A 20,980-nucleotide genomic window follows, 5' to 3' on the forward strand; every position below is an offset into this window, starting at 1 on the left:
CACACACACACACACACACACACACACACACACACACACACACACACCCCTCTCTGTGCTAGGAAAGGGACATTGAACAGTTCTACAGGGCTTAACCAGGCCCCCAGCTTACATCAGAAAGGCACAGGCTCTATCCAATGTCAATCCTTACCTACTCTTTTTCTTAAACTCCCACTTCCGTATTTTCTCTTTTCTCACCTCTGAATTACTCTGGCAAGGGAAACATGGAAGAATGAATCAAATTGAACTGAAAGCGCTAAAAATGGCTGTAGAAGCAGAAAAGAAAGGGCAATTTTACAGTTGAGGAAACTAAGGCAGACCAGAAGCTAAGTGATTTACTTTCCCACGGTCCCACAGCTAGGAAGAACTGAGATCAAATATAAACCCAGGTCTTCCTGATTCCAAGCTCAATGCTCTATCCACTGCACCAAGCAGCTGCCCCTAGAAAGGTCTAGATTCAAATCCCAGGATACATGACATGACATCTTTGAACCTTAGTTCTCTCCCCCTGCCCAGAGAATAAAGGAAATTTCTGACCTACCCTTCCATGGAGGTAGAAGGTTACTCATTGAACATTTTCTGACTTTTTCAATGTATCAATCAGTTGTACTATTTTTTTCCTCTCTAAAAAAAAGTATACTATTTGTTATGCAGAATGGCTCTCTGGGATGAGTAAAGGGAGAGATACTTGAGATAACTACAGAGATGTCAATAGCAGAAAACATCAATAAGAACATTTTTTAAAAGAAAATAAAGAAGGTGAACAAAATGCCTTCTGAGTCCCCTTCCAGCTCTAAACCATAGGATACCATATTTCTGCCCAGGACCAGAAGGATGCCCAACTCCCTTTGAGAACCCACAGATTATGTCATGGTCTAACTGTGTGTCTCTGACAGCCTGAATGCATGATAGAGTGGGGCTTAGGCAAAACTGAAAATTTACTCAGCTAGGGCACCTATCTTCATTTCTGGGCCTCTCTTCTACCTCCCGGTATATTTTTCTCCCATTTTGCTGTGTCCTTCTCTAGCTTCACATTCCTAAATATCCCATGTCTCCAAATCATTGACCCTCACCCATTTCTCATTAAAAATCCTATTTCCAGGGTGGCTAGGTGGTGCAGTGAATAGAGCACCAGCCCTGTAGTCAGGAGGACCTGGAGTTCAAATCCAGCCTTAGACACTTTAACACTTACTAGCCATGTGACCTCGGGCAAGTCACTTTGACCCCAATAGCCCTGTTTTCACCCCTCCAAAAAAGAAAAAAAAAAAATCCTATTTCCTTTAGGTCACAGATTTCTTTCTACTAGACATTAAAACACAAGATAACTATTTAAGCCAATTCACACTGAAGTGTTACTAGATGACCAAGACCCCTAGCTGTGGTCCAGAATCTGAACTCACATTTTAAAAGGAGCTTAAAGAAATGCAAATGAATCTCTTATCAGTAGGATTTAAGGAAGACTAAGGAAATTAAAGAATTTCAAACAATAGAAAAGGGGATGAAATTCCATGGTAGGGTATCTTTTTCAGAAACCTTTAGAAAAGACTGCCAATTGCCTATACCCCCATACTGAGAATCTAAGATCTTCAGAGGAGTCATAAAAACTTTCCTACCCTAATCCCATTTCCTCATCCCATCTCAGCCAACTCCCCAAACCCTATGATACTTTCCCTTCCTCCTCAGATCCAGTCTAGGTTTTCCTGGGGGTTGGCCTCTGACTGACTCACTTGGTACAAAATCTCCTGAGACTGCAGCCTTTGTGGCCTGCTCTGGAAAGTTGCTCCATAATGAGAGAATTTCCTCAAGGAAGTTGGGGCACATTTTAGGGAACCAAACTCTGGGAAGAGCTGCCTCTCTGCCAAATAATTATAGTCATGCAGACTCATTCTTCATAATTTGTTACTTCTGTAATTTATTATCACCTGCTCACAAGCTAGAAAAACTGGGAAGAATATAAGTCCAAAGAGTTTCTCTACAATGTATCATGCAATAATACCTATCCAGGAAGAGGCAAGACATTATAGTTGAAATGACCCGGGATGGGAAATCAATAGATCTGGACTTAATTCTACTTTCCCATTTAATAGCTATGTGACATTTTAACAAACATTTGGGGCTTCAGTTTTTCTTTTCCAACTGTACAGTATTTTAGTTCTAAGAAGGCAAGAAAAACAAAGGCAATTACAAATATGTATAGTCATCTCAAACAAATTCCAGAGGAGGAAGACGAACAAAAGACATGGAGGTGAATAGCACATTGAATTAAGAGTTCCTTGGCATTGTGGTTGGTCTTTGTGTTAATCAGAGTTGCTAATTCTTTCAAGTTGATTGTCCTTAAAATATTATTGTTGTATAACTTGTTCTCTGGGTTCTGCTTTACCTTGCACCAGTTTATACAAGTCTTCCCGAGTAGTTGTTTAAACCAGTTCCTTTATTGTTTCTTACAGCACAAAAGTATTCCATACCACTCATAAACCATATTTTTTAGCCATTACCTAATTAATGGACACTCCCTCAGTTTTCAATTCATGGCTACCAAGGGTCCTTTTCCTCCTTCTTTGCTCTCTCTGGGATATAAATCCAGTAGCAGTATCACTAAATGTGAATATTTTAATAGCTTTTTGGGGTGTAGTTCCAAAAAGCTTTGTGGAATGGCTGGATCAATTCACAGGTCCACCAACCATGCATTAATGTGCCTGTTTTCCCACAGCCCCTCCAGCATGTCCTTTTCTTTTTTCTTTCCATCTATCTTTTCCATTTCCATTATCTTTCCATTCATTATCTTTTGGCTTCTAAAGTTTGGGGCCTGCTTCTAAATTCAAAGCAAAAGAGTTTAGCTGTGATATGATAGAAGTTAGGAGCATGTGACCACCTTATGATGACTGTTACATGGTAGGCCTATCTCTCCTGAGGAGATCATTGTTTACAAACTGGTGGTCTTGGAAACTGAGGGCGTGCTGTCAAAGTATACTAAAGTTCTATACAAAGCCTTGAGTTCTGTAAAGTGAATTCTTTTGTCCTGGGACCTGATTTCTATAGCTAAAGAGTGAATTTGGCCTAAAAGAATACATTATCCTTGGTTGGACTCCTAGAGAATTCAGAGATTCACCAATTTATTCATAAAGCCCCTGGAGGTGGCTGGGCAGCACAATGTATTTCACTTAATAAACACTTGTTCATTGGAACTGAATCTCATGATGGCAGACCCAATATTAAAGCGTTCTGAATCTTTTTCCTCTATCCTACCATAAAAAGCGATTGTGTCTCTTAATTCAACAAGACATGGAAATATATTATACCTGTTGATTTTTATTCACATTATTCACATTATATTATTCACATTATACCTTTTTCTATTTATTTGTATATATCTTACTTTCCCAGCTAGACTTGTAAGCTCCTAAAAGTAGAGATACTGCCTTATATTATATATTTCTCAGAGTGCCAAGCATGATAGTCACTCTTTAGAAATACAGTGTAGTATAAATGAAAGAACATGTGATTTTAAGTTAGAAGACCTTAGTTTGATTCACAACACTGTAATTTTACTATATATGAAATACTGGGCAAATCCCAACCTCTCAGAGCCTCAGTTTCCTCTTCTGTACAACAGGGAGAATAATCCATGCCTGCCTTAAGGGATTATTGTAAAGCTCCAAAGAGACAATGACTGTAAAATGTTAAATAAATATAAGCTACTTACTAGCAATACCACATAGAGGGCAATAGAGAGGGACACAGGAAACGTGTTCACATTAAACAAATAACCAAGGAGGGGCTCCAAAGAGGGATGAACAAGAGTAAAAGAGATCATCAGGAAATTGTATGACTGGAAGATAAGGTAAGCTTACCACGTAACAAAAGCAAGACAAGACAGATGCACAAGGCACAATGTTCCAAAGATATCTTTGGATACCCTTTTTGGGGGGAGGGGAAGGGTAGTAGGATTATTGTATATACAAATGACAGTGTTGCTCTGGGTTTTATTTCAAAGACTGAGCAATATTTTCTGGAAAAGAAATGGGTAAAACCATTATCTGGATCGCGAGAACCCTGTGCCCCTGGAAGTAAGACTAAAATCAGAAGGTAAGAACCAATGGTGATGCTGTCACCACTGTAGTCTCCCAATCTGTCACTTCAACAACATAAACAAGGGGTGTTGTTACTAAAGAGGCTCCAACAAGAATAAATTACTTGTGTCCTGGACAACCAGTGTTTCCATATATGGGGCTCTCCGAGGAGAAAGGCTAGACCAAAGAATGAGAAACGTTTGCTTCATACACCGTATTCAGAGGCAGCTGTTGCTGGTAGGGATTATATTATTTACTTCTCCTGAGGGAGGGCTTCAAAGAAAGCGTCTAGTTTTTCTTGAATTTCTCTAACTTTTTTGAGGTCTTCTGCCAGCTGGACCCTCCTCCCCACGAGCAGTCTTACCTTTTTTGTTTTCCCACTGTCTTTGGTAAAGTCTTCCAATACCTCCTTGATGTTTTCTCCAGTCGTTGGGGAGACTTCAGTGTTGGGGAGTTCCTACAGCAATGTGTTGGCCGTGATCAACAGCATGCGCTGTATGCACCAGAACAGGATAATGTCATTGTACTCCAACTTGTGATGTCCATAGGAAGCAAAAAAAGTCTCAGCCACATCTGGGTAGACCCAGCTGTACTGAGTTTTTGGGAGGACACGGACAAGAGTCACACAGAAGGGGAAGAAATAGATGGGCAGTGGTTTACATCACTGGAAGAAACTCCAAAGTAGATATGATCATAAATCTGCATCAGTATTTGTTATTTATAAATGTCACTATTGCACAATGTCTGTTGATTAACTGATTCAGGACATCAGCCCTATAAACAAAATTATCAAGTTTCAAGCAAAACTTTTTGAATATTATCATGCCAAAAGAAACAAAGAATTCAGAGAAACACTTGTATGAACTTATGCAGAGTGAGACAGAACCAAGAAAACCATGTAGACAATGACTACAATGATGTAAGGGAAAACACTGAAAAACATCAGAACTTTGATCAATGCAGTCACCAACAAACAGTGAAGTATGTTTTCCTTCTCTCAGCAAAGACAAACTGAGGTGTACTTTGCCATTAATGATCAATGTGTTTTGCTTTTGGTTTCTTATTTACACTTTGCTCTATGGGAAAGTAGACATTAGGGACAGCCATTTTTTTTTCCCCTTAATTTTGACCCGGTGCAGCTAGGTGTCACAGTGAATAGAGCACCAGTCTTGGAGTAAGGAGGACCTGAGTTCAAATCTAGCCTCAGACACTTGACACACATACTAGCTGTGTGACCTTGGGCAAGTCATTTTCCCCACTCAAAAAAATTTCTTTTTGACTGAATCTATGATTTCATCAATATTGAGGGATCCTCATAAGGAAACTCTATCAATGAAGATTAGCATCTGCTCTGCAACTTACATTTTGAAAATGGTTACCTGAGTCACCAAGAGGTTAGGTGACTTGCCCAGTGTCATTCAGCATCAGAGACTAGACTTGAACAAACATCTGTTCCCAAGACCATCTTTCTAAGTCACTACTCTCATGCTGTCTCTCAATAGAATACTCACTCTACTTAAAAAAAAAAAAAGATAAAGAAAAATGACCTGACTATCCTAGACAAAGGGCTTTTTCAAATAATTGTTTTGGAGGAAGACATCTTCCTTCTCTACTTATATGGTGCCTAATACAGCCCAGCCATTTAGAAGCAGGATTCCTCTCAAAGACTAGCCACAGATGGCTCACACATAGAGAAATCCACTGTTTCCACCCCTATCTTGACCAAGGCACCAAGAAATGACCACATCAGGAAATGGATTCCAGAAATCCTTGTTTGATGTCTGGCTTATGACCCAGACTGGCTCCTGCAACTGACCAGGCCCTTCAGCCAAACTTCTGAGACCTGGCTAAAAGCCTTGACAAAAGTCAAGACCCTTGCTTATCCATAAGGAATTAGTCACCATATAAAAATTCAAATTCATTTAAATCAAGGTCCTTGGTCAGAACTAAAAGAAGAAACTGATAGTAATATTCTGTATCACTAGGGAAATAGAGCAGCTAAATTCAGTGCCTAATAATGGATGTAAATCCCTGGAAACATCCCTTAAGGAAGTAAAAATTTCTGGAGTAGAATCATGCTTAATGTCTTGCCCAACATTTTTTCAAACTAAATCTGATTAAAATAAATATTGGGGTCTATTTGAAGGGAAAGCAAGGAGAGATGTAACAAAAAGGGCACTATTTCCACAAGAATGCATATGCGTAAGTTCATTGGTGGGGAGAGTCGGTTTACCAAATCTACATATATGAAGCTGTAGTGTACATGTGTGCTTTGGGGTTAAGCAGATGAGAGGGTGAGGAAAAGAATTCTGTTTTCATCACCACCAGAGCCAACTTCCTTTTCCCCACCTCAGGGCTCCCTAGGAAGTTATTTCCCTTCCAGGAGAAGCAAAAACAAAGGATTTATTTGTGCCTCAGAGACAGTCTCTTTGCTCAGATTTCCTCAAGAAAGAAACTAACCTAATTGGATGATAAGGGCATATTCAGTAATACCTTTAAACAAGCATATAGTCAGCATAAGTAGGACAACACAGCAGGAAGGAGAAAGACCCGGCTCTGGTGGAATCAAAAACATCTGGGTTCAGTACTGGCTTTAGAATTATACCTGAGTGACCCTGAACAATTCAAAACTTCTCATGGGACCAAGGCAATTCTTGTCTGTAAGAGGGAAATTTGCATCTACCCTAATATAATACATACTGTTCAGTCCAGTGACACTGGTCTCTTGGCTGATCCAAGAACAAGACGCTCCCTCTCTAGGCTGCAGGCATTTTCCCTGGCTGTCACCCAATGCCTGGAATGCTCTCCTTCCTCAGCCCTACCCACTGATTCCTTGGCTTCCTTTAAGTCCTAACTAAAATCCTATCTTTTATTGGAAGCCTTCCCCAGCCTCTCTTAATCCCAGCACTTTCCCTCAGTCAATTATTTCCTATTTCTCCTGTATAGAGCTTGTTTTGTATATTTGTCTGCAGATTCTCTCCCCCAATAGATTGTAAGGTCCTTGAGGGCAGGGACTCTTTTTTGCCTCTTTGTATCCCTAGAGCTTAGCACAGTGCTTGACACTTAGAAGGTTCTTAATTAGTGTTTCCTGATTGATTGATATAATAATAGGAACAGTAATTTTCATGTTTTTTGGTTGTTACTGTTTTTTTTTTTAATTTCAGTGTTATGTGAGTCATTTCACAACCCATCTATATTCCATTAAGAATGCTTGAATGTCAGTTTAGGTCATCATCTAGAATTTGGTTTCTTCTAAAGCAAGTTAGGAATATGTAGGTGTATTTTTTTCATTTTTTTATATTCATGACCTTACCACACTGTGAATATAATTTGGGGGTTTGAGTATTACTGAATGCTATCAATTAAAAAGTATCTTTTCCCTTAAAGTGATTATTTCAATAATTTGATCTAGACCTTCAATTATCTACCAACGTCCCTTAGACATCTCAGTCCTGTTTCAAATAGACAAGTGTCTATATGAAAAATCTGACTATCCCAACTGGCACCATTAGCCCTTCAGCTGCCACTATTAATAGATAACTATTGCAGATGAGGGAGAGAATTATTCCCAGCAGAAGCCTCTGCAAATTATAAGGATCTTAGGGAAAGTCTATTTCAAGGTATAGGGGATTCTAGAAGCTATCAAGTCCAACTTATTTTACAGATGAAAAAAACTGAAGCACAGAGAGGTTAAGTGACTGACCCAAAATTATGAAACCCGTAAGTATTTGAGGCAGGAATTGAACCCAGCTCCCAGCAGCTAGGTGCCCAAGTGGACAGAGCAGCCCTCAGCCCATCCATCCACAACAGCCATCTTCTCATCTTCCCTTTGACAATCCCGCCCCTACCTATGTCAAACCTACAAAGATCACCCCTTCTTGTATGAATTAATCCACTTAGCTCTAGAGCTCCAACGTGAGGCTGAGCTGTCTTGTTTGGCAAGTGAATGTGGGCAAACTAATTTAATTGACTATATCTAGCCAACTCCTCACCCGGGTCATGCTTCTCATTCATCCACGCTGGACCTCTTGCCAGCTGCCCTGTCAGGCCACATATATATCCTCTACCACCACCCCCTTCCACTTCTTGCTATGAGAATAGTCAGTTAGTTCAGTATTACATTTGCTATTATTGGTACCACTGGGACAATTAACTGCCCTATGACACCACTCACCATTCCTGTGCTTTTCCCAGACAAAAACTCCTTTTCTGGATTGCAGCTAGGTCTCAGTAGAGTGAGGGGGCCTTTAAGTAAGGAAGACTCATATTTCTGAGTTCAAACCTGATCTCAGACACTTACTACCTATGTGACCCTGGGCAGGTCAGTCAATCCTGTTTGCCTCAGTTTCCTCATTTTTAAAAAGACCTAGAGAAGGAAATGGCAAACCACTGCCATATCTCTCCCAAGAAAACCCCAAATGGGGTCATGAGGAGTCAGATGTGACTGAAAAAGACAACTCTACGACAAAAGGCACTCATCTACAAAAAGTTCCGAGGGTAAGGATCACTCTATGTATTTCTGTCCCCAGCATCTAGCACAGTACCTAGAACATAGCAGATGCTTAACAAATACTTTTTCAGTGAAAGATGTACAGGGAAAGACTCAGCATAAGGCATAGTTCAATTGCAATGTGCATCACTGAAAGACATACCAACACATCGGCTCCCTTGAATTACTGAAAAGAAGAATTTTTAGCAACATGCACAAACACAATTCAGTAGGGAAACAATCCAGTTTATGTTTAACTTTGAAAACTCAAGAATATTACAAAGATCAAAGCACCATTTGGGGTTGGGAGAGGCAAGGTTTTCAAACAGTTTCCCCCAAGATCTTAATAGTAGAGCTTTTACTTACTGGCTGGTAATAATCAGAAGGTATTATTAGCCAATGAGTCTACTATATGTATCAAAATAATCACAAATGCCTGTTATAACCACTGCCAATATTAAAACCTTACTATGGAAATGCTGTCACCAGAGTTTTGACCAATCAAGTGCCTACATTACTAACATTATCTATTAGCCTAGAGTCAACTAAAGTGACTGCTTTTCGGCTATAAATAAAATCTCATAAAGAGATTTAAGTGGGAAGAACACTAAAAAGGGGAACAAAAATAAACCAAGTGTTAGAGAAAATCAGTGCATAAGTCAGGAGTGGGTAACCTATGCCATCCATTCGTTATCTAAGATTCCTCCTGAAATGTATCTTTTTCTCTTGCCTCCCACAATTGACTTTTGCCTTTCCTTCCTCTATTTATATTCCCTCTTAACTCTTTTGCTTCTCTGTTTCTTCCTTCTATCTTGCCCAGGCCAGAGGGTCCTTAGTGAGCCCCACAGGTGGCACTCAAGATGAAAGAAATTGTTAGCCTCTGATGGAGGCTGTGAACGGGATGTCTACACCAGAAGAAATTTTTCTTCTCTACAAGCCATCAGCATCAAGCATTTAATTATTTGAGCCCATCTGCTCAGGCTTCTATTTCCTTATTGGTCTGAAGAGCAGACTCTCTGGAATGCTAATCTAGGGACTCTATAGTGGTGGACCTAGAAAAAAGCTCATGCAAATCAAAATTGTAGCTGGATATTCTCCTTTATCAGTAGCACAGCCTATGGCTACAGTGACTTGTTAAGGGAATAAATTTATAGATTCACCTAGAGACTTAGGTTTCTTTGAGAAAGATCACTCTTTTCCCTTTATTTTTCAGAATCAACTGAAATGAGATTGAGCCTACTAGTGGTTTTGATATTTTATTTGCCAGAAAAAAAGAGCCAAACATTTGTTTATGGACTGGTTGTAAGTGGAAATGTTTTTGACCTTGATTTCAAATGAGGAGTCAGTAGAGGAGTCAGAGAGTAAGTCATATACTTAAATATTTTAAATAAACTAAGGAAGCAATATTTGACCACCCCCACCACACCCCATCTAAAAGCCTTTGGAGGGGGGAGGCCTTTTTCCAACATACAAGTGTTTTTTATTTGGTTAGGATTCTAGGTCAGTGACATGCCAAGAAAATAAATTTTTAAAAACACATTATCATCATCACCCATCCCAGCTTCCATGAAAATGCTGTAAATTATTTTTATGGTGTCACATACTTAACTTGCCCTGAATAAAGCAAATTCTGACTGAAATTTTCAGGGTCAGCACTTGCCTTATTTACATTCTTTTAAATCAGTCTTTCCCTCATCAGCAGACCCAAGGCTCCCAACTGACAGGAAGAATATCTGTGCCCTGAAGCACATGACAGTACTTTTTAAAGGGCAGCCTTACATTTCAACATCAAAAGGCAATTCCTTTGTAACACTGAATCATTTTAGAAATGAAATCCATCATAACACACACACTTTAGAAACAAAATGAAACAGGAATTTTAAGGAGCATATAAAAAATACTTTCCATTCTTCCTACCTGGTCTCTTTCCTGCCTCTCTCTCTCTCTGGGACACTTGGCATTTATGACACCTACTCCACCCAGAACTTGTAACCCTCCTTTCACAAAATCCACAACCATCATTAGGTATTTTCTAAGAGGCATACTAGGAGACATCCATAATTTCCCCACTTTAGAATTTGCCTTAACATCTGTTCTATATTTAAACAGCTTTTAAGTTGATCAGTATTTCCTCCCAAGAGCTCAAAGAAGGGTCTAGAAAAAGGATCACAAAGATTTGTAGAGTGAACTGGGAGTCAAAAAGCAACTTTGGATCAAGTTCCAGCAAATGACTGTGTGGGCCTGGACAAGTCACTTACCTTCTCTGAGACTCATTTGTGGAAAGAGGAAAGGTAATAATCTTTATACAGTACTACATCCTTAATAGTTATTGTAAGGATCTTGAAAGATTGTGTATATTAGCAAACCATAAAAGTGAAATAAAAACTATCATTATCACTATTGGCCAATTGGCCATTAAAGATCAAGTTAAGTTTATTCAACTTAAAAAGGGGATAAAGTTTAATGTCTTCCCCTCCCTGGCCCCCACAAATTCTCATATGTCTAAAGGATGTATTCTGTAGAATCATAAAGATAATACATAGGCTTTGGAGATAGAAGAGACCGTAACAGATATCTGGTCGAACCTACTCATTTTACAGACTTAACCCCAGGAAGGTTAAATATCAAACGTGTTGAGACACAGAGAACTGGGGTTTAAATCCAGGTCTCTGACTCTAGGTCTAGTGCCCCAGTGATCTCTATTTTAATTTTTTTTTTCCCACCCAGGCTCTAGAAAAGGAGCAAAGCAGATTCCTGGCCTGCTGAGGTCAATCCCCAATTCCAGACCATATGCACAAGCTTAATAGGCAAGAAGGCAATGCAGCCAATATCATCCATGGCCCAAATCTTAAACCAGAAGTTATAAATAAATAAGGACGGAGTCCACTCTTGGGAAACTGTCAAGAAGCCAACTGTGTTTAGTTCATTGGCTTGCCTTTGCCTTAGAAATACAAATGGCCTTTGTGTTCATTTTATCTTTGGAATCTGAAGGGGAGAGTGTCAATCCTACATTTAAGAGATGGAATAACTCACATATATATTGAAGTAAAGGGAAAAAAAAAAAAGGCCAAAGTTGATACAAGAGACAAATATGCAGATTTAAGTAGCATCATAAATATATTAAATATAGTCAGCCACTTTTGTGTAAGAGAAGAAAAACTGACTGAAATAGAAGATTTGAGATCTGAACTCTTGTTCCAATTCTGTCACTAATTAATTAGCTGTGTTCTTTTAATATGTCATTTAACTTCCCACCCTTCCCTACACCTCTCTATACAATAAGAGGAACAGACTACATCAGGGGTGTCCAGCAAATAGACTGAGATCTACTAGTAGACCTCCAAGGCAATTATTGCTAGTGCCACACCCCTTTCTCCCTGCCATGCCTCATTATAGGGTTTGCCAGATTTCCCAATAGGGAAGATAGTAGAGGTGTTAATAATAAGTGCCCCTGCCCCTGCCACCACCAGTCCACATACCAAATGGGCCATTCTTTAATTTGGGTATCTTAAAACATGAGGGGAACAAAAAAGTGGCTTCACAAAAAGGGTAGAGATCTCTGGACTAGATTCTCTCTAAAAAACACAGAATTTTATGTGACCCTGGGCAAGTCATTTAACCTAGATTGCCTCACTGCCCCGCCCCACCAATGGTAATGGAAATTTGAAGATCTTCCCTGCCCCTTCATAGGCCTAAGGGAATTTGAAGATCTTCCCAGTCCCTTAATAGGCCAAACCACAAGGAGTCTTGTGGTGGGAGGAGTTTGCAAAATGGTGGAGCAGAGCTGAGAGGAAGCTAGGAGTCAGAGCAGTTAGACCAGAAGGAAGAGAGAACTCAGACAAGGAGGCAGCTAGGCTTGCAAGTGTTTGTGGGAAGGCTTTGGGATGGTGTCACTCTCTGCAGTGTTACTGAGTATAGATTTCTTTGTTGCTATTATAGATTTGATTTTCTGGTGTTGGGATCTGGTTTTCTAGAATCTGAATAAATGTTCTGCTTCTGTCTCCTATATGGAAAGTCTGTTATATTTTGCAATTCAGAACTATGTTGACATATTCATAGTTGCCATCTCTGTGAATATTGCCTTGGCGATATAACCCCTCCCCCCCCAAAAAAATTGTAGAATTTTAGAGTATGAAGGGGTCACTATAATAACAGAGAATTAAGGATCTCAGAGTTAAAAGGGTTCTAAGAGGCCATCAAATCTCGGTCCTGAGAAAGAATTCATCCTATACTTATATATTACATATGGAAACTCACAAGATCATAGGAGAAAGAACAGATTTGGAGCTAGAAGGAAGTTTAAAGGCCATCTAGTACAACCCGTTCGCTTTATAGATAAGGAGACAGCCCTAGATTAAGTAATTTTCCCAAAATTATACAAGTAGTAAGTAGTATAGCCGGGATTTCAACCTATAACTTCTTTTTGTTGGGGGGGGGGGCTTTTTGGAAGGGGTAAGGCAGAGCAGTTGGGGTTAAGTGATTTGCCCAAGGTCACACGGCTAGTAAATGTTAAATGTCTGAAGCCAGACGAACTCTGGTCCTCCTGACTCCAGGGCTGGTACTCTATTGACTGCACTGCCTAGCCATGCCTAAACCTCTAACTTTTGACTCCAAATTAAGTTCTCCTTCCATATTACTATATATGACAATTCAGTTAGGAAATATACTGTCATAGCTAATTTTATATCCTAACTTGTATTTTCTTGCTCCACAAATACATATATGTATGTATGTATATGACATACATATGCATACACACATACACATATGTAAACAAATTTAAAAAAAAAAAAGACTCCTTCCTTAAAAGCCTCTTGCAGTCAGGTGTCTTCCATTCATATGCTAAGTTCATACAAGATTCCCAGACATATGCAAATCAAGTAGTTTTGTTCAAAGATCCACTACCTTGCCATAAAAGAAGGAAAAGAGATATGCTCCCCAAAGGTATTCATTGCTGTCATACAGGACACCCTGGGACAAAGTCCAAATGAAAGATGGATTCCTTATAGAGGTTTTCCAGATATTCCTTTATTATTATCCTTTAGGAAAAGCGAATCATAAAGCAAGCACTGGAAGGAACCTCAGAGATAACCTAGTCCAATACTTTCATTTTACACCTGAGAAAACTGAAACCCAGGTAAGTTAAGTGACTTGCCAAATGTCCCACAGGCAGTAAGTATCAAAGGCAATTTGATCCCAGGATCTATAACTCCAGACCCAGAACTCTTTCCAATGAACAACATTACACTGACTCCATTAAGCCCATACCACTACAGGGCCTCCACAGATGAATTCCACAACTACCTAAAAGCAGGGGTGGGGAACCTTTAGCCTTGAGACAACATGTGGCCCTCTAGGTCCTCAAGGGCAGCCCTTTGACTGGTTTGTATTCTATTAAAGGGCTGCCCTTGAGGACCTAGTGGGCCACATGATTCCCCACCCCTGGCCTAAAGAGATATTAGCCTAATAATATGCGTAGGAAAAAACAAGTGGATAAAGAATGTATATTGCTTAATTTTTCATTTCAAATATCTTAGACAGGCACTACAGAGAAACAATGAGTTGGATCCAGAAATTTAAAGGAAGGGGAAGAGAAACGGTGATTGCATTTAGGAAGCTGTATCACACTTTCAATAAACCCATCTCTCAGTAGTTGCAGATGACTGTAAACAATGGAACAAAATGACGTCCAAAACATCAAAATGGCAGATAACACAAAGGAAAGATGTATGGTGGATGTAAGTAGGCAACATCATATCTCTAAAGATAATAATGTATGACTTGTACATAAAAAGTTTTAAAAAAAACATTATTTATGGCAAGTAGGATAAGAAAAGGAGTTGTAATGGACATGGAGGAAGAATGTGGAATCACTAGTGGATAGTCTGAATGTTGTACTTGTAGCCACAAAAGTATTAGGCCATGCAATGGAAGACCACTCCAGCAAGTGACTACATCTTCCACGGATGATTTATGCAAGCCCATAAACAAAAACACTTGTACAAGTTGTGATCTTCACAAGTTCTGGAAGTATTCATATAGATCAGGTGATAAAAAGCATTCGTGTATAAGCAATATATTGTTAATAGTATTCACAGCACACACAAAAAACACCCCAAGAAAACAAGTAGATTAAATAAGACCACAAATGTTACTCAATATTTATATTTTAAAGTATTTATAAATTACATTAGTCCTCCCACAAAATACATTATAACATTGGTATTTTCCTTGTTTTGTAGGGGACAAAATATCACGTATTTTCCAGTGACTTCCCTGAGTCTACATATCAGGTGTTAACTTTCTGAGAGCAGATGGTTCTCTGGGTTTTGAGGCCTAGTTTCAATCTTTTCTGTATGACTTGGAGCAAATATCACCTAAACATTCTTGAGCTTCAGTTTCCAAATATGTAAAACATGGCTATTACTTTTCAATCTACCTACGCTGAAAGGTTGTTTGTGAAGAACTCCCTTCACAAAGCTGACATCACTATCAAAATGTGAGCTCTCATTATGATTAATACAGTACTTGTTACTGACTTCAAATACACATTCCTTTAACAACAAAGGTGTTTTTTTAAGCTATTTTTAATCCTTTGTGTTTAACAAAACAAAATGTACATAGTGAGTTAATTCTTATGCAGATGAAAGTCTCACTTGGAGAAAGAGGTATATAATTTGTGTGATTGAAGCAAAGGTTCAATCTCTTAAAACTACCTCCATGACTTTACCGCGTGTGGAACACACTTCTACAGTTTGTACAACTTCCCCACTGAACGCAGAGGGGGGTCTCTCATTCTCCCTGTTCTTCACTGCCACAGGCAAACTAGGCAAAGAAAGACTGCATTACAGAACTAGAGGAAGGAGAAAGAAAAGGTGAGAAGAAGGGGGTTAGTGAGGGAGAAGAGGGAACTTGCTCCAACTTTTTTTTCTAAAGCTAGAAGGGAAAGAGAGACAGGCTCCTGCAACAAACTCCAAGAAATGCAAGACTTGGCATTTCATTTTCATGGAACCAGTATTTGATTTGTTTCAAGAAACTGACCACAAGATTGCCAGGACAGACATAAAGCAATAAAGTAGGAGAGGAGATGCAACAATTACCAAAACTCAGCCAGCAAATTCCAGCGAGCAATTATACAAGCATGTTCATGATGTCATTTGGAAAGAGAGGGCTAACATCTTAGGGCTACAGTTTTTCTCGCAGCAGCTCCAAATACCAAGTCATGATGAAGAGAAGGAGGAGTTTGGTCATGAGTCCTCTACTTGGCCAACAGAAGGATGGTGTTAATATGGTGAGAGAACAGAGGGCAAGAATAGTTTCACTTTGCTCTTAACTGCAAAGGATCTGTGGGTAAAGTCAACATTACAAGTGTGATACATCAACATCCCCATCTAAGAGTCTGCGTTATTTGGTTGCTAACATAACAGCAGTAAAAACTAATCCTAAATAAAGCACCCAATTGACAACAAGGCAAGAAATGTCTAGGCATATTTCTAATTACTTAATTAGAGCCAAAGTGCCCATGTGCCATAGTAAACAAATACACTTACAGCTAATTTAAATATGTCTTATCAATCAGCAGGCATACCAAGTGTCTTAAAATATGCTTAGCCTAACAATAACAGTTGGAGGGGGGAAAAAAAACCCAGGCTGAAGCATTTTCCTGGTGACCAGATTCCACATGAGGTAAATGTCAAATCAGTCCAACTTTAGTCATAAAGTGTAAATGAGCTTGAGTATAAAGTGGTAGACTGTCTCATTTCTGTTTGTGCATTCCCAGCACTTAACGTTGTGCCTCGCACATACTGGAGAGAGACACAGGCACACTATGGACTACCAGCAAGACTATGGGTAGAGTAGTCAGTAGAATGCAAGCTCAGTAAGGGCAGGGGCTGGTTCTTTTTGTCCTTGAAACCTCAGTGCCTACTGCCAGTATCCTGCACCATAATGATCATAATGATGGTGATTAATAATAAGTATTATGGGGATGGCTAGGTGGTGCACCGGCCCTGGAGTCAGGAAGACCTGAGTTCAAATCCAGCCTCAGACACTTAACACTTACTAGCTGTGTGACCTTGGGCAAGTCACTTAACCCCAATTGCCCTGCCCTTCCTCCTCCAAAATAATAATAATAGTAAGTATTATCTAATGGGTGCTTATTAAAAGAAGTATGGCTCAAAGGCTGGTCAAACAACCCAGGTAAAATGGCAGGCAGCTGACTTGTCTACAGCAGAAAATGAACAAGGACAGTGTCTCTCAAAGCTCACATCTGAAAATGGTATACAGTAAATAAAGTGCTAGCTTGGGAGCCAGGATTCAAATGATACTTCAGGCTGATAAAGAAGGCAAGGAGGAAAAGCATGACATGAGCACCTACTATGCACCAAGCACCTTGCTAAGTACTTTATGAATATTCTCGACACTCACAACAACCCTTCGAAGTAGATGCTGTTATTATCCCCATTTGACAGTTGAGGAAACTGAGGCAGGCAGTGTGATGACCAGGGGCAAGTCATTTAACCTCTCTAGGACTCAGGTTTCTCATCTGAAAAATGAGGAGATTGAACTCAATGACCTCTAAAGACTTTTCTAGCTTTAAATCTAGGACCATATGATCAGGAGATCTGGCTGTTCAAAAATAAGAAGGGAAAAATCAGTAACAAAACGGGGAGAAAACTGTATGCCTTTAGGGTACCTCAAATTTCTCTTCATCTAGAGCTGCCAGAAGTCAGAGTGAAGATACTGTGGGTCCTCATAAGAACACTTTAAATAAATGAAGTCCAGTAAGACTGAGTTGGTTTTACTGACTCTTCCTTCCACATTAGTAACACTGATTAGTAATAACTAAATAATTGAATCAGCAAGTATTTATTAAATGCCTATTTCTTTTTGCTTTTGCTTTTTGGAGGGGGGGAAGGCAGAGCAATTGGGGTTAAGCGACTTGCCCAAGGTCACACAGCTACTAAGTGTTAAGTGTCTGAGGCTAGATTAGAACTCAGGTCCTCCTGACTCCAAGGCCAATACTCTATTCACTGTGCCACCTAGCCACCCCCACGTGCCTATTTCGTGCTAGGCATTGTGACAGGCACTGGAGCCTGGAGGGTGATGAGGGCTTCCTCAATTCTGAGGAAGAAATCTACATATTTTGGCTACAAATCTCTTGCAGCAGCAGTTTTAACAGACTCTTACAATAAAAAAAGGGAATTCTCAGGAGTCTCAAATTATTTAGGTCTTTCCCTTCCACATCCGCCTCCTTATGGGGGTGGCTATCTTGTGGTCAGGATGACTCTTCACCAAAGTTAGAAAACTTCCAAACAAGGGTATTTTAATTAAATATGAGAAATAAGGAAGAGGAAAATAAAAATCCCTAGCAATCCTTCCCCTCACTGGATGGTAACCAGCTCCCTAACCTCCAACCATTCCTACCATCAGTTTCATACCAAGCTGTCTTCTCCAAGGAAGGGCCAATTGGACTCGACTTGCTAAAGTCACACCCATTGCTCCAAAATTTCTTTCTGTTTTTTCTTTTCTCATCATCCTATCTAAAGAGCTATCTCCACCCTTTCCTGAAAATAAATTAAATTTTATTTCCAAATAAACGGATTTTTCTCCATTCCCCAAAGTTTGACACTACCTGTAGCAGAGACCCAGGCAAGCTCCCATGCTGAGCAAACTTGAGCCAAAGGGTGAGGAGAAGATGACTCATTGGTCAACAATCAGAGCACAGATGGGCAGCTTTGGTTTCCCTGGGTTTCCAAACAGGGTGTTGGTCAGTGTGCTCTGCCAGTCCTGCAAAGAGTTTCCTTTACAGTTTATTAAGCCTATAACATCCAGGGGCATCCCCTAAAACTGGGTCCATGACACAAATAAGGTCAGAACCCCTGTCCTAAAGAATCAGTACTCTGTATAGCATAGCACTCCCAAGGCATGTAAAGTTGCATGGAATGGGCCCCTGTTAACTGAACTTTTGATCAAGCCGAACTGTTTTCTGCACCAAATAAATTACAGAGAATCATTAGGGAAAGGATGTAGATTTGTCTCACTTTATACAACAGAAATGTCCAGTGAAAACTGCATTTTATGTCAGATACACATGGGAATCAACCTATATAAAGAGAACAAAATGGAGATTCATTTTTGCCAGTCAAAGAATCTTTTTGTAAAATAAGTCAGTCCTCTGATTTATTGGTTATGCAAATTCATACAGCACATTAAAAAAATACCCACCATATTTAGACCCAATAAAATCAGAATAAGACATTTGCCTTCTAACTTACAGACAAAAAATACCATGCACACATTTCCATGAGATTTTTCATCAGGAGACGTTTCTGAGATGCAATGTTTACTATGTGGCATACTAAACATTAGGAGCTATACACAGAAACAAATGGCAGAACTCTTATTACTGTACTTTATTAATGTACCATCTTGGGAACTCGTGTGAAATTGCACTCGGGCCAGTCTTTTGCTGTTTAAGGAGTGGTTATGAGGCATTAGGTGATGTTAGAAGCAGCTGGTAAACACAACTGTAATCCTGATTTCTCCTCTGCCCTTTTTTGGAGGAGGGGGACCGAATGGAATGTGTCATTGCAATGGTCTCTGGGTACCTTGTCCCTTCCAATCAGAAAAAGACTAAAATAAAAAGGAGATTACTACCCAGTCAAACCCTTAACATATGAAGTCCTATCATACTTAATGATATAGAAAACCTGGCAGTTGTCGATCACAAGAAAGACAGTTTTGCCCCTCCACTGGAAGGTGGCATGAGAAAGAGATCTGAAAAGCAGAGATCTCTAAACATCGAGAAGAAAAAAAGAAAAACTACAAATTCTTTCATGGCCAAATTTGTGAGGGAAGAGTCCAAGCAAAATATCATAGTATAAAAGAGTCCAAGAGGGGATCATTTTCTTATTGTTTGCCTGCCAAAGAACAGAGACTTTTCTACTCCAACTTGTCTCAAGATACCCCCACAGACACTTCATTCCCTGACTCATCTCCTCTCTCACCAGACAAGCTTCTCTTGGCCAGTGACTATTTCTCCTATAAAGCAGGACTTAAAGAATGGATGAGGGAAAGGATAAGGATCCTATCCTTGAGTCACACAAGTCATTTTTTAAAATAGCAACAAAAACAGCATACCTATTATTTATTTTGGTCCAGACTTGTGATTTCATTGGAACAGGCAGCTCCAGGTAAAGAAATGCCCTCTATGAATGCAGATCTACAATTGTTTTACAATTCATAATCTTGGAGACTTGCCTAGGGCACTGAAAGTTTAAGTGAACTGTCCTGGATTAACTAGAGAGTGTATGTGTGTCAGAGCTGGGATACTAATTCAGCCCCATATTGAAAAGCCTCTTTCTACTTCACCAAGTAACCTCTCAATATAAAAATATCACCTGACATTATTCCATTGAAAGCTTTTGTATTTATTCATGTGATTATCACAACTACACTGTTAAGCAAGGGAGCATAAGTATGATCTCCATTTTACAGATAAGGAAACTGAGGCTCAGCTTGACCCTGGTCATGTGGCTAATAAAAGGATGGGTTCTCAAACTAAGGTCTTCTGACTCCGAGACCTGCATTCATTCGATCATCCAATGCTCTTATATGATTCATCTGTCTATAGCATGTTTTGAGGGATTTTTGGTCAGATACAGGTTGCACCAATATTCTCTGAGGGCCCTTACAACTCTGGGATTCCATGATTAAAGAAGAGAGTGGAGTCAGGAACTAATACAAAGCATGGTAAGTAAACAGTCAGAAGATCTGTGATGAGATTATAAGAAAGGGATGCCACAAATCTTGGCCAAACCCATCCACCCCCTTCCTTTCTTCCTTCCCTTTTTTCCTTCCTTCTGTCCTCTCTTCTTTCCTTCCTTCCCTCCCTTCTTTCTCTCCTTGTGTTTCCCTTCTTTCCTTCCCCCTCCTCCCTTCTTTCCTTCCCCCTCCTTCCATACTTCCTTTCCTTCCTTTTCTCCCTCCATCAGTCTTCCATCTCTCTTTTTCTTCCTTTTTCCCTTCCTTTCCTTCATTCCTTTTTTCCCTCCCTCCTTCCTTTCTTCTTTCCCTCTCCCTCCTTCCTTTCCTTCCTTCTTTCCTTCTCTTCCTACTTTCCTTTCCTTCTCCCTCTTCCTTGTCTTCTACCCTCCCTCCATCACTCCCTTCCTTCTCTATCCTTCCCCCCCTTTTTTTCTCCTTCTTCCTCTCCTTCCTTCCCATCTTTCTTTTTCATTTTCTTGGGGGGCGTAGGGGAAAGAATAGGTGTGAGGAAGTAGTTTCCTTTTTTCATTTGAAGGATCAATGCTATTAACTAGTTGTTATGACTGTGGGCAAGTCATTTCACCACTCACTGTGTCTGTTTCCTTATGCATAAAAATGAAAGACTAAATGATCTTCAGCATTCCCTCCTAGC

General features: G+C 39.7%; 1 protein-coding gene across 1 annotated transcript in view; it reads right to left on the reverse strand.

The window, feature by feature from the left end:
- Nucleotides 1-20,980, reverse strand: part of TLN2 (talin 2) — a 569,404-nt gene that overhangs the window by 467,099 nt on the left and 81,325 nt on the right. Inside the window, exons 3-4 of the mRNA XM_069098382.1 lie at nucleotides 4,435-4,563; nucleotides 152-210 (exon numbers count right to left, since the gene is read on the reverse strand). The gene's annotated coding sequence lies outside the window, so the exon portion shown is untranslated. The remainder of the gene's footprint in view (nucleotides 1-151; nucleotides 211-4,434; nucleotides 4,564-20,980) is intronic.

This window comes from Petaurus breviceps, unplaced genomic scaffold (genome assembly GCF_028583685.1).
Source record: "Petaurus breviceps papuanus isolate PSGF00001 unplaced genomic scaffold, PetGlider_PUasm1.0 37, whole genome shotgun sequence".
Lineage (NCBI taxonomy): Eukaryota > Metazoa > Chordata > Mammalia > Diprotodontia > Petauridae > Petaurus > Petaurus breviceps.